Source organism: Lepidochelys kempii, chromosome 2 (genome assembly GCF_965140285.1).
Source record: "Lepidochelys kempii isolate rLepKem1 chromosome 2, rLepKem1.hap1, whole genome shotgun sequence".
Classification (NCBI taxonomy): domain Eukaryota; kingdom Metazoa; phylum Chordata; order Testudines; family Cheloniidae; genus Lepidochelys; species Lepidochelys kempii.
The window spans coordinates 164426105-164441367 of NC_136381.1; the positions used below are offsets into that span (position 1 = coordinate 164426105).

The 15263-nt window shown below is 39.8% G+C and overlaps 1 long non-coding RNA gene across 1 annotated transcript; it reads right to left on the reverse strand.

Annotated features, from left to right (window-relative positions):
• Window positions 1–1037: 1037 nt before the first annotated feature.
• LOC140905986 (uncharacterized) lies at window positions 1038–9404 on the reverse strand. Its single transcript, XR_012157014.1, has 3 exons — window positions 9324–9404; window positions 6469–6550; window positions 1038–1129 (listed from the first exon to the last, which is right to left on the reverse strand). It is a non-coding gene; the product is annotated as an uncharacterized LOC140905986 (long non-coding RNA).
• Window positions 9405–15263: the final 5859 nt, after the last annotated feature.

Consider the following 15263-nt stretch of genomic DNA (forward strand, 5'->3'; position numbering starts at 1 on the left):
CCTGGGCCTGAGCAGGAAGCCGGCAGCCTGCTTCTCAGCCTGCCCCAGCTTCCTGCATGAACAGCTGATTCGTGGGAAGCCTGGGGGGGGGGCGGAGAAGCAGAGCGGGGCAGCGCATTCAGGGGAGGAAGCGGAGGCGGAGTGGAGGTGAGCTGGGGGTGGGGCGGGGAGCTGCTGGTGGGTGCTTTGCACCCACCAAATTTTCCCCTTGGGTACTCCAGGGCTGGAGCACCCATGGAGTCAGTGCCTAAGGCGCCACTTTTGGCCAGTTAAATTTAGAAGTCCTTTTAGAACCGGTTGTCCCTCGCGGAACAACCAGTTCTAAAAGGACTTCTAAATTTAACAACTTGTTCTAGTGAACCGGTGCGAACTGGCTCCAGCTCACCACTGATAATAATCACTTTAATAAGGCCATCTGGTGCCTTCTGTGTTGATAGATGAGAGCATTGCTAACTTTAGAGATAAATATTCATCCCAAATTGAACTGCTTATTGGATGTGTAAATGAGATACCAAATCTAAGTGGTCTCAGTCTCACCTTGGCAAGGCCAAAGCTACCCAAACTTAAACCAGGAGAAAGAGCCCTAATAATACTGACTGAGTAAAATAGTGGACCGCTTCAGTTGTTGTCATTGGATAGAGCTACAGTAGCGATCCTACATACTTGAAACTAATTAAGGTACTCAATATAGAAAAACAAGTATCATCTTCAACTGCCTCCAAACCCAGCTGAATTGCTTTATGGACCTACTAGCACTGGTAATCATACCACCATCTAGTAAAGGAAGCTAATCCTATTGAGAAGAGTCACCTCAACATCCTGAAAAGAAATTAAGCAATTTGATGATCCAACTGAATTATCTGTACAAAGTTTCTACACACCAGATGATGGCTAAATCAAGATTTGAGCTGAAGCTGTTTCTTTAAATCTGTACCAGGAACCTGGGCAAGAGGGAGGCTGGAAAAGGATTTAGACAGAAGCTCTACAGTGAAATAAAGCATGTCTCTTCAGAATATCATTTTCATTACACTGAAAAGATCCTTGTTGAGTATTGGAAAAAAGTGATTCCTGGGACCATGATTGCTTGCTGGCCTCATGACTCAGATCTTCTCCAGGGATTGGCAGGGTCCTGTTCAAAGAACAATATTAGTAAAAATATTAAATAATAAGGTATGGTTTTGCAAACAGTATTTTACATTATTAGTGTACATTTTTCTCTTAAAATATGTGGACCTGATCTTGCAAAACTCGAAGGACCTGATTCTGGTCTCATTTACATCAGTCTAAATTGGGAGGAATTCAGTTTAAAATAATGGAGTCACTCCAGGATAAAATTGAAGTAAATGGGATCTGAATCAGGTCTCCAAAAGCAGAAATTGTTGAATTCAGTGGAAGGAGGATCAAGTGCAAAAGCTTTAAAACAGTTAAATTGGGGGAACTCCCGTATTTGCATATAGAAAATATGACTATAATATTACTAGACAGGCATACATAATTTTGCATTGTATAGAATACTGATCAAGGTGCTGAAATCTTTGTAGAAGTGGGGGTGGAAGGGGCAAACCTAAAGTGCTCCCTCTCTCCCCAGGCTGGCTGCTCTGGCAGTGAGCCAGCTGCCCTCTCTTCTGGTGCTACAACAGCCCCTGGTGGGTGAAAGATGTAATTGTAGTGCCTATCCAGAAGAATCTATTATTCTGCAGTGGGAAAAATCTGCGGGGGACATGAATTCTGTGCTTATATTTTTTTGTTAAAAAGTGGGGGGATGGCCCCCCTCATCCCTGGTTCAGGCAATACCGATGTTAAGACCTTAATATTTAAAACACATTTTATATTGGTCATCATGTGCTTAGAGAAAGGTTTGTGCTTCAATATGTTGCTAAATCAAGACCTAAAATCCTTGCAAGTAAATAATGTTACTGTAATGTTTCCTATACTTAACAAAAAGAAGGCAAGTGCAGCTGATCTAGTGTTCAGGTCTGTTGATTACCCACCTATGCCATCAGTCATGTGTCTGTTTCCTTACAACAGAACATCAAAATGTTTAACTTCTAAAACTCATGGGGGGAAAAGATCAAGTGTGTTCTTGTGCAGTGCAGTCATTCAAATTGGTGACCTAGAAACATTTTCCTAGATTATCAATTTCAATACACTCAACATGTGCAGAACTCAGATAAATATAAGCACTACAGAGTTTTGGCTAAAGGAAATGCTACTGTTAGGATGTTTACCCTGTATTTTGATATTTATCACAAAGTAAGCTAGCATCAGAATGTTATGGAACAATGATCTTTCAATGGGAACTAATATCTTCTTTTTGCATATGTTAGGAAATAAGATGAATAAATGATAACTATCAGATATTTAATATCAGTATCACATTTCTTTTCTGTTTTACTACAAGCATGATAGGTAAGCCCCCCCCCTTAATTTTAACATGAAAAAACTGTGGAGTGAGAGCATTTTTAAAATCTTAAGTCCCCCCACCCCCCATTTAAATGTAAATATGTGTCAGCCCACCCTTAGTCCCACTGAATACCAGAAGTAACGAAAGTGTTCCATTTAAAAGATGGCAATGCAGAGCTGTCTTTGCACTTCACAGCTTTTCTGAAAATAAAACAAGGTGCAGCTGGAGACATTAAGGGCCCAATTTTCGAAAGCTTGTAAGAGGGTGTTTAGGTTCCATAGGCTTCCGTTGGACTTAAACAGGTGCTGTTCTGACTTAAGGATGTTTCTTGATCAGAGTCCATTTTCTGCTCTTAGACAAACATCCCAGTTGTTGTTGGTGGTGGTTTATTTATTTATTTATCATTTAAAGCACCAAAAAGTGTGTTAGAAACCTCACTGTAGAAATCGAAAGACAAGGTCCCAGTCCTGAAAAACACACAGACTAATAATTCATTGTCAAACTGGAATAACATATCTAGTGGGGTCCAGCAGGGCTCTGTCTTGGGTCCAGTATTATTTCAATATTTGCATTAATTAGTTGGATAAGGGGGAGTTTGCTTATAGTGACACCACCAGGCTGGTGAAAGCACTTTGGAGGACAGGAAGAGAATTCAAAATGACCATGTTATACTGGAGAATTGGTCTGAAATCAAAAAGATGAACTTCAGTAACTGCAAATGCAAAGTGCTACACTTAAGAAGGAAAAATCAAATGCACAACTACAAAATGGGGAATAACTGGTTAGGTGGTAGTACTGCTGAAAAAGGATCTGGTGGTTATGGTGGATCATAAATTGAATGAGAGTCAACAGTGTGGTGCAGTTTTAAAACACGGCTAATATACTGTATTAACAGGAGTTTTGTATATAAGACATGGGAGGTAATTGTCCCATTCTTCTCAGCAGTAGTGAGGTCCAATTCTAGGTGCCACACTTTAGGAAAAATGTGGATGAATTGGAGAGAGTCTCTGGAAGAGTGACAAAAATGATAAAATGTTTAGAAAACCTGACCTATGAAGAAAGGTAAAAATAATTGGGCATGTTTAATCTTCAGAAAAGAAGATTGAGGGGGAGCCTGATAAGTCTTGAAATCTGTTAAAGGCTATTAAAAAGGGAATAGTGATCAATTGTTCTCCATGTCCATTGAAGGTAGAACAAGAGGTAATCAGTTCTATCTTCAGCAAGGGAGATTTAGGTTAGAAAGTTTTTTCCTAGTATCTAACTATAAAGTTAGCTAAGTACTGGAATACGTAACCAAGGAAGGTAATGGAATCTCTGAAGGTTTTTAAGAACAGGTTTTTAGACAAAAACCTGTAAGGGATGGTCCAGGTATACTTTGGTCCTGCCACAGTGCTGGGGCTGGACTAATTGAGCTCTCAAGGTCCCTTCCAGCCCTACATTTCTATGAATATTAAACAAGGTATAGGAACATAGGAATTTCGGTACCAATTTAGACCTGTGGTCCCTCTTGTACACTAGTCTGTCTCCATCAGTGACTGCTATCAAGCGCTTCGTAGGAATTTAAGATATCCTGATAACAGGCAATTATGGAATAACTTAATCTCAGCTACTTAGCATCTGATATTGCTCCCAAGGAATTCAATGGCAAAGTCCCTTTGACTTCAATATTACAGAATTAGAACTTTAGTGTTGGCTTATTCTCTAAGGACCTGATCAAGCAAAGGACTTAAGAATGTGCTTAAAGTTAACAATCCCACTGCAATTAAGCACATGCTTAAGTATCTTGATGAACTGGGACATAAAATATTAACAATTTTGCCTTTGCAAGAAGACAGTTTTACTGTGGCACCCCCTATATTTAATAAGGAAGGAATTTTTCAATTCTTAATGTAGATGCCTAAATAGATGTTGCTGTGTGCTAAACTGTTTTGGAAATTGAGTCCTGTATTTTTTATAATACCAATTATTGTTTCAAACTTAGAGCTTTGCTATTTCTCCTAGGACTTGAGAAGGGTAATGAAGTTGGAATCCCTTGTTGTTGCTGTACAATATTAAAAGGAAATGCTCCTTAATGGCACATACTTTTGGGGCCAAATGGCCAAATCCCAGTTGCTTTTCACTTCTGTTCAGCTGGTCAGCACCAGGCCTGTAAGAACAGAATGGCAGTTCCCTGTTCAGGAAGAAACCAAGGTCTTCTGGTCATGAGTGGTGTGAAGAAGAATACGCTGATCCATGTTGTTATTATTTGCTTTATTGCTTTTTGGTTGGTTGCCCAGACTAGGAGGTACAAGTCTTGGGTTCTGTGCCTGGCTCTGCCACAGACTTGCAGTGTCACTTTGGGCAAGTAATTTCAAATCTCTGTCCTTCCCCCCACCCACACAACCCTTTTCCTGCCTTGTGTAGAACTCTTCAGAGAAGGAAATCTCTTCTCAGAGCCAGCGTTAGGCATAAGCAGACTAAGCAATTGCTTAGGGCCCTGAGCGGATCAAGGGAGCCCACTTTTAATTATTAATATGTGTTGTATTTGGCAGGGGGCCCAATATAATCCTGTTTAGGTCTCCCAATGGGCTAGCACTGGCATTTTCTTTCACCATGTGTTTTTATAGTGCCTTTTACAGAGGGGCCATGATCTTAGTGTCTTTCTGCTCTACTCTAATTACACATAATAGTCCCCTTAAAATTATTATTATTTAGATTGCAGCAGTACTCACAGGGTGGAAGTTGCTTTTCAAATATACATGAAGCCTGAAGAAGCTACAGTCTAAAAGACCAATGAGGTGTGGGAGAAATACACAGTACAGAATGATCAGGCTCATGATAGACACATGGCAGCAGATCCACAGCTTGTGTAAATTGTCATAGTTTCAGTGTTCACTGACTTCAATTGCACTATAGTCATTTACAGAAGCTCAGCATCTGCCCTATGGTATATTACCTACTTTTTTTAAAAAAAAATGTGCATTAAGTTAAACATACTGAATTCCCTTCCTTCACTCTTCCTTCATAATTCTGTGCTCTCATCTTTCTCCTACATTGATTCCCTGTCAAGAGCCCTTATACTCTCTCTCTCCCTATGTTCAATAATTTTCCTCCTTGTAGTTGAGCAGTTCACTCAGATGACTTGACTGACATTTCTTATGTGTCATGGGAGAAGTGAATCTTTGTGAGTGCTTTAAACGAGGAGACGGTGGTTAGTTTTCACATTTAGAATTGAGTAATTCTGAACTCACATACACAGATACACATTACCAGCAGCTAGAATACTGTCTGCTGCTTCACCAGGCTGTTGCCATCTTCCAAAAAGTGCCACACCAAGGCACCTATTCAGCATGCTTGAGCTTGTAGGTAATGGAAAATGGCATGGTTTGCCTCAAAAATTGAAGTTGCAGTTATTATACTACCATCTGAAGCCAGTGGTTTTACTGGGGGAATACAGGTCTTTCTAAGTGTTTACATTAATTTGGCTTGATCCTTCAACATGCTGAGCACCCTAGCAGAGATCCAACAAAGCACTTAAGCACATACTTAACTCTAAGCATATGAATAGTCCTATTGACTTCAGTGGAACTATTCACATGCTTAGAATTAAGCATGTGCTTAAGTGTTTTGCTGGATCTGAGCTAGGGTGCTCTGCACCTTGCAGGATTGAGCCACTTGTGAAGACTGAAATTATTAACATTGTTGAGAGGCCCTAAACACAAGTACCAGATCTGAACATCCCTGGATTCTGGGAGGTTTGGGAATCTGAATCCAGGTCTGAATGGCTAATATCCTTAACCTGGGCTAAACCAAACTACTGAATCTGACCACCTGAAACTCGGGACAGTTTCAAATGCTGCTTTAGAACAGGGACTTACCTCTTGATCCTATTGAATTAACATAACAAGTGGTTGATTTTTTTTGTGTGTGGGGGTCCCTCCGACCTCTCCAATGTGCAATGAAAAAACCCAAACAAAGCTTCTTTTTTTTTCCTAGTGAAGTAGCATGCGAGGTTGGGGGAGGGGAGGGAGAAGAAGTGTGGTAGAATACGTTACATGCAGAACACAAAGCAGTATAATGCTCACCCTGTGTTTCATCTTTCCATTGTGTGACTGAGAGCTTGTTTGGTTCAGGAATCCGCTGGTTACCCCGTCAGCTTCAGCAATGCTTCAATCAGACAAACACAGAAGCCAGTAAATTACTTGGGCCCTGCATTCTTCTATCCCAAGTGTGCTTTCTTTTAGGGAAACCATTGATTTTTTGCAGACAGTCAACCCATATTTCAGTGACAGTCACAGGCAAACAAGTAATAAACTTCCAATGATTTCCTGTATTCTATTGCTCAGATTGCAATCTGTAAGAGGAACCATTCATTTTGGAGTTACTGAATTTAGTCCTTTTTTATCACCATCAATAGCAGTGAAAGAATGCTAAACTTTACAAAGCTAAGCAAAGTGATACAACATCTCCCCTGACCCGCCCATGGTCTTTAGCAGAAATGTGGAATAGGATGAAACGTGGATGAGGAGTGGGGGGTGAACCTGCAAGTATAATCACCAAGCTATATATAATCTGCATTAGTTGTTGAATATGATTGATGCTGTAGCACTGAACTTCAAATTGTAAAATGTTGCCCACTTTATGTTGAGTGTCCAGACATTAGAAACACATTCAGTGTTCACTCTTATAGCACTAACTTTAATGAATTAATGTAGCCCTTATATGTCTGTCATATGTACTTCAGGAAGTTCAATTTGAATTCATTAACTTTATTATTTATTACTAGCATTTTGCTGTGAGAGTGTATGGCACTCTAGAGAGAGAACAAAGACAGTCCGTGTCCTTGAGGAGCTTGCAGTCTAGGATCCTAATCACACAATGAACTCTGTACACATGGATCTCTGTGCCCACGTAGACCCCACTGCAGGATCAGGGCCTAGGTTAGATGTGACATGAAAAATTGGGAGAGATGATATCAGGCAAAGGGGATTGCGGAAGTAGCTTTAGCATCTGTATGGAATATGCTGATAGAACTGGCTTTGGCCTCAATATGATTAAAATGATAAACATGGTATTTAGTAACTGACAAAGCATAATCATAATCAATTGCAACCTTCCCCCAAACTTAACTTCCATTGAGGCATGTGCTTTCCCCTTTTCTTTTATGTTTATAAGGGCTTATCAGGTTACAAGTCCTGATACAGCTCCCATAACAATAAATGGGAATTTTCTCATTGAGTTAACTCAGTGGGAGTTAAATCAGGCTATAGAACCCTTAGCAGTTTTGCTATGAAACAACCTACTCCTCACTTGAATTCAGAGTGGCAATGTTTCCAGCAATGCTTTTCTATATACTAGTGATCTGTTAATATTTCTTCAACATCCTTACTCAGAGAATCTGGGGAATATTGATGACTACATATTAACTGGGAGAAGTCTGTAATAGTTAGTATAGCTCTCTGAATTCTATAGCTACCACTATCCAATCTGCTCAAATAAATACTTTACTTTGTAGGTGCTCTTAGCATTAGGACAAAAATAGGCTGTTTGAACAGTCCTCTTTTTTAACAAAATTATTAAATGATTTGAAGAGTTAAGGACACTTTTTATAATGGCTCTTAATGGAAAATCAGTGTCATTCACAAGAGAATTCTTCCCCAAATTAATAGTTTATTTACTACTATTCCAGTTATCCTGCCCAATCTTTATTTTTAAAGCTAGGGTACTGCAATTGCTTCCTTTGTATGGAGCAGTTGTCATCACTGGATAACTCCTCAGCTGGTGCCAGAGCCTCAACTGGTGTAATTCAGTATACCTCCCATTAAAGACACTGGAGTTACTTTTTTACATCTCCTGAGGATCTGGCCCAATAATTCTACCTCCAGGATTGGAGGCAGGGGCTGCCACTTTCTAGCTTGTTTTTAACCTTCCATCTGAATTACATTTCATATCTTGTCATGACCCAAATGTAGCTCACCCACAACAGAATAACAGACTCTTTCTGACACAATATATAGATAAATGCTCTGTAAGCCTTTCAGTCTTCTCATAGTCATGTAAACTGGACTTAATGTCTTTGAAATCAGTGGAGTTACACTGGAGTAAATCTGGTATAAGCGATGGAGTATCAAGCCTCTTTAAAAAAACAAACAAACAAAACAAGAATATGTTTTACCCTAGGACACAGAAGCCAAAAGAGTGAAATTTGGTCTAATGCCCTGAAGTTCTCAAATGCTGCCAAGGAGACTGCTTTATTTGGTAACAACCCTTGTGGTCTGACAAAGCATTATCCAAAAATCTTCAAATATTTTTGCTGAAACACCATACTGAATCTGGTTCTTTCTTCATTAAAGATCTATTCCACAATAACATACAGTCACTTGTGTTACTCCAGAAATAACATAACTCTCTTGTATTACAAAATGTGGCACTTACATGTAATTAAACTTTAAGGGGTTTAAGCTTTAATGAAGTTTAAGAGGTAAACATAGGCAAACAGAACAGATACGTTTGGAATGACTGCAGTTATTTAAAATTAATACCTGCCTTTGAATAACCAATGTACACATTCATGGATCAATAGAAAATTCCATAAAGCAGGTTCTAACTGAACAGTAAAATCAAAACCTAGTGGATAAAGGATTTAATCATTGATTTGAACGCCACAACAAGGAATTAAGTATATTGTGATATATGATCAAATTTCTTAAAACTTAAATACTATGTTATAGCAAAGAAAATGATCCAGAAGAAAAATGCAAACAGCATCATGAATTGTTGCATAACTGGCTGTTATACAAATGATGCTTTCCAAAAATATTACTTGCATATTTTTTCTTCAGTCTTCAATATTAATTCATGTTAAATAATGGAAAGTATTTTCTATTATTAATACAGTATTCTTTAAACAAATTTTATAAAAGCAATACTTTATGCTTACCAGTCCTTGGCACTGTAGTACTTTGTTCCACTAACGATGCCATACAGCTGATAGTACTGTTGTTCATCTGAGACAATATGTTGGTTTTATTGGATAAATATACAATCAAAAACTGTCTCTTTTTTTGGATTCTGAGCCCTTTGTCCTATTGTCTGGCTATCCCGAAATAAGGACAGGAGACATTTGGCATGGCTTTAATTAGGCCACAACTTTATTATTAGATGTCTTGGACCACCCAGCAGATAAAAGTGTACATTGCAGGTAATCCCACGTTTATTCTGTAATTACCCAGGGGATTTTACCAGCTCCCCCTCTTTTTCCATCCAGGTCCCTCCAGCAAATTTATCGCCAGGAGCATACCATCCACCCCCCTCCCCGTAGGATGGTTATGGTGGGCTACAAAAATGGGGGGCTGGCTCCCTGCTGTATCAATCATAGGAGTCCCCAACAGCCCTGTTTATTCCTTTAATGAACACCTTTTAAAGTCCTTTTCCAAGCCATTTTTCCGGTCACTGTATACCTTTCCTATGGAGTACCTGCACTGGACATCCACCCTACACTTAAATAATAAGTTGCAACATACAGCCTACAGCCCTTCATGTCATGCATGAACAGAGCCCTTCCTGAACCCACTGTGGGGAAGGCAAAAAAAAACCCAACTGAACCCAAGCCAATATGATGATATGGGAAAAAATCCTTCCCAGCCCCCCTAAAAAAGGGGCGGCTAATGTAATGCCTCCAGCAAGTCTTGACCAAACCTGGTATTTTACCACATAAAGGGGAGGGAGGGCGAGTCCCTCCTCAGCCTGCTCCATGTAAAAGAGCTTCAGGCCCTTTTAAACCATGCATTCCTGGGGAATGAGTCAGTAACCACACTGACCTTTTGCAATGGTTTTCATCTCTCTCTCTCTCCCCCTCCCCCTCCCAGCCATAAAGCACTGTTCCCTTCATTCAGTCAGACAGCCAACACCCCGCATCCTGCCCTGCTTAAAAGTGCAGGGCTGTCAAATTCACAACAAATAGTGAATGATGAACTGCACACAGCCAGTCCCCTGCATTTATGCAGAGCTCATTGCAGGATTGGGATCCAAAAAAATCCATTGGTTGTTTATACCTTAGTGATCCTAACAAAATGCTAATGGGAGGTAAAAAGAAAGAAAGGGAACAAAATAAAAATTTATGAGAAAACTAAAAAGAAACAAGTTCAAACATGAGTGACTACAGGTGAAAAATAAGTCAAGTCTGCTGAGGGAAGGAGATTATACATCAGATAGTGAATTGCTATTCACACCATAAATTGGTGTCAAGTCAAAAGAATATCAGAAACTGTGATTGAATTTGAAATCAAGATAATTTCATCACTATGGAATTGGGCACAAGTATATCAGTCAATATTTTTGCCATCTGAAATAAGCTATTATAAGGAAAGATTTTTAAAAGTACCACGTGAACCTCAAATGCTGAGCTAAAAAGTTTCACAGGTCAAAGAGTGCCTCTGGTTAGAAAACTAGAGGAGGCAGTGACCTATGAAACTCAGAGGGCAGAAAGTGGGCCCTGTCACAAGCCTACAGCAAATAATAATGAGATTGTGTCACCATAAATACTTTGATAGGTTTATATTTCTATAAAACATTACTGAATGGCTGTAGCCTCATCATCACCTGTTTTCTAACAATCAGTGGATATGATTCCTCGAGATCTTGCACTGGGATGCTATCTTCCAGTGACCATTATCCTTTACTATGCGAAGTGGTTAGAAAAGATGTACTCATTATCACATGATTTGCAGAGGCAGCTGACCAACAGACAGCCAGACTTCTGCTCTTGAATTTTGGATGACGGTTTTTTTTTTTTTTTTTAAATGATAAGCTTGCATTGGATGGTTTTCAGAGCCACACATAGTGTACTCATATAATTTACGAGCTGATTCTTGGTATCAGTCTTGATGAAGTTCATTCTTGAAAAACTTGTTTGCATTAATGCATTAATCTGAAGGTCATCAAGAAAGCCATGGCTAGTTTATTCTTAGAAACATAATAATCAAGCAATGTGCTCCACACTTGCAAAATTTTGGGGAGTGGATTGATTGTTTTGTTCAATCCTGCCATATTTAATAACTTTCAGCTAGTAACCAACCTAGAAACACACTTAGTTTTCCAGGTAGCATTATCCTGTCACTCAACCATAACCGTTTTGTTGTCATCAATATCTAGAGATTTGAGATCTTGATGCCAAATTGTAAAGAATTTTATAGGTGTCAGGTCTTCAAGAAGTTATTCAGTGACTTCCCATTAATATCTGAGTATGACTGGCATAGTTCTTTGATATTGCCAGCCCTGCCCATGAAAGTAGCTGAATTTTCTTGATGTTTTCTCAAGGAATGGAAGTGTTTTCACTTTCCAGTATCCAGTCTATACCCAGTTTCATTGCATATGCTGTTACTTTGTTAAGCTTATTATCTGCTGTCATTCTCCAATCTGCTGGTGAGTGAAGTCTGTAAAACAAACAAAGAAACAAAAAAGTTCTTTTAAACCATTAGCAGTTGGTTAGTTCTGAGCGATCATCTCTCTGCTCCAGCATCATCTTCTGCCTCCACCTTCAGAAAGAATTCCCCTTATCAGACTTCTGCCATGCACAGCAACTCTTCTTTTCCTCAGAGAAGGGGCTTCTCTCTTACCCCAGACCAAAGGCAAGGCCCCTTTATCTTTGCAGGCTCTACACCATACTCTCTGAGAATCATGTCCTAGCTGCTACTAGGCAGAGAAGAAGAATAGCAGCCAGGGCAGGGCTGCCCTTTCAAGGCTTAATCCACAGCCTCTTGAAGTAAGTGGAAAGACTTCTGTTGACTCTAGTGGGCCTTGGATCAGGCCCCCAGTTTGCAGTCCATACAGCAAGGGAACTGAGTCCTTGGGTATGGGCACAAGGGAGACGATGAAGCAGTGACACCGCCTTTAGGATCTCCTGTTTCAGATCAAAGGGCTGCAGTGCTGTAGTAGCAGTCCAGTACTTCCTTTATATCAGGGATTGGCAACCTTTGGCATGCAGCCCGTCAGGGAAATCCGCTGGCAGGCCAGGACCGTTTGTTTACCTGCAGTGTCCACAGGTTTGGCTGATTGCAGCTCTCACTAGCTGTGGTTCGCCGCTCTAGGCCAATGGGGGCTGTGGAAAGTGGCGGCCAGCACATCCCGTGGCCCATGCTGCTTCCCGCAGTCCCCATTGGCCCGGAAAGGTGAATCACAGCCAGTGGGAAGCGGCACAGGCTGAGGGATGTGCTGGCGGCCGCTTTCCACAGCCCCCATTGGCCTGGAACGGTGAACTGCGGCCAGTGGAAGCTGCGATTGGCTGAACCTGTGGATGCTGCAGGCAAACTTACTTTATATATTAGGCTATGGGGAGTGTTTCTGAAAAATAAAATCTATTAGATTCACTCTTCCAGGGAGTGTGTGTGAATATACATAACAGAAATGATAACTGCAGCATTTAAACAAATCTAAAATACATTAAAATGGCTGAATTTTTTTTTTAAATGATGACCTTTTATTTAAAATTATTTTTTCTCTCAGCTTCAATGGACCTTTAATACTCTACACACTTCTTTTAAAGACTGTCAAATTGTATTTCTTATGGTCCACTGGGATAATCATTCACACGTTCTATCACAACTTTTAAAAAATATTTAATTAAAACAACTAACATTTCCTGCACAATGCGGTTCAGACTCAAAATGATAGGATTCCGCAAACTAAAGCAGTTGCACTCAGGAGCATGGGTGTTGATGTAAGTCTCATTGCATTTGACCTAGATGTGGACATATGACACAAAGGAATGCTAGGAAATTGGGCACAGAGGATAGACAAAAGAGGTTGAAGGTTATGTGCTATAGAGTTCAGGCAGGAAAGGACTGAGGTTACAAACGTATGAAGGGCCAGAATTTATTATTTATATTTTGTTTTTCAGATAATTTGTTCTATTTCCTTTTTTCTTCTATTTATTCTTAATATATTTATATACATGCATACCAAGCAAAATGGGTCCTCATGCCAAAGGCAGAACATATGTCAATAGACCATTGACACTGCTGTATGCTGTAGTTGGTTTAATAGTCACTGGAAAAATAGTGATGGGCATTACCAAAATCCGGAGATTGTCTTAAATCATTTAGATGAGCAGTGCATGTCCAAGTGCTTCTTCATGAAACTCTACTCAGCATCTTGGATTTTTTGTAAATTCTGGACATATAAGGCCATCCTCTGTGGCAGATGTTGTAAGAGCACCTCCAGAAGAGTTTCATCTGTTCCTTGTGCTTGCACACAACTACAAAAAATGTAATTGCATATCCAGTTTCTGATTCAGCCAAACTTCACTGGGACTTAAACAAATGTTTACGTGCAGTCCTGAAGGGATTCTCACTGGTAAATCTTTTGACTCAGTTATTATCAGAGAGTTGATTTCCTGGAGATATATTTCAACCTGCCCAACATTTAAACACAAAAATATGCGGTTGTATCCACTAATAGTTTGGTACACTGTGACCTAGATACACTCTGATTCTTCCTCTTATCATTTAGTATATGGATCAGTTATGTCAAGTCTGGGGCACATCCCATTGTTTATGCCTCAAGACCTTTAGCAAAATTTATTTTTGGAGTGTGGAGCTTTCACAAATATTTTTGTGACTGAAAATGAACATAGTCATGATCACAAACGTCTTATTTTTTATCTGCCTCTAGCATCCATGCTTCTAATAGAGAAGCCAAATACTTTGTTAGAAAGATAAAAATTGTCAAAGGAGATACACTATCTTTAATATAGCAAATAGCTTCTTTCCTGCTATCTTACCAAACAGCCTTGAATAGTTTAAAAAGCAAATGCCTGCTGAACTGCTAATGGGATGATAGTCACATACCAGAATGGCAGCTATGAGGCCTGATTTGGATAACCATATGTAATACACTGGCCTAGAAACAAAGGGTCAAATTCTGTTCTCGGTTATACCAGTGAAACCTCACTGAAGTCAGTGGAATTTTACTGGTTAACTAAGGGCAGGATAATAGGCAGAAGTAGCAGAAAAAAAAGGCAACATGCAATACATAAATTGTTTGTTCTGATTAGTTCACCTAGACTTCATTGGTATGTTTACACAGCAGTTAATCCCTGGCAGATGACCTCTCTCAGTTGACTCAAGCTCATGGGGCTTGGGCTATGGGGCTGTAAAATTGTAGATGTTCCGGCTCAGAGATTTGACCTCCTCACGGAGTCCCAGAGCTCAGGCTTCAGCCCGAGCGCACCCATCTACACTGTCATTTTACAGCCCTATAGCCAAAGCCCCATGAGCCTGTGTCAGCTGACATAAGCCAGCCACGGATGTTTACTTGCAGTGTAGACATACCCTATGTAGTCTATGACTTTCACACAATTACAGCTTGTTTTCCCCCTCCCTCAAAAAAAAAATCCTTGCCAAATAATTGCTCTGTAAGTTGTTCATGATTATTGTGACTATTCAATATCCAAACTTGTATTGCATTGGTTATGTTTGATTTATTGTTTTAATTATTTGTATTGAAGTAATGCTTAGAGGCACTAAATGAAATTTGGACCCCCACTGTGCTAGACACTGTATAAATATATAGAGAATGAACCCTGCCTACAATCTAAATAGGCAATGTAAAGGTAGGAGAAGAGGACGATGGTGCTATGGATAATGCACAGCACCCAAAAGATTCCGTTTTCCAGTTCTGCCACAGATTTGCTGTGCGGACCATGGGCAAATGACAATCTGTGTGTACCTCAATTCCCTATCTGTAAAATTGGGGAACCTCTTTTTTTCCACCCTTTATTTTTTTTATTTAGAATGTAAAATTTGTGAGGCAGGGACTGACTCTTGCTATGGATAAGTGCATGGCCTCACACAATGGAGGCCAGTTCTCAGTGGCATCCTCT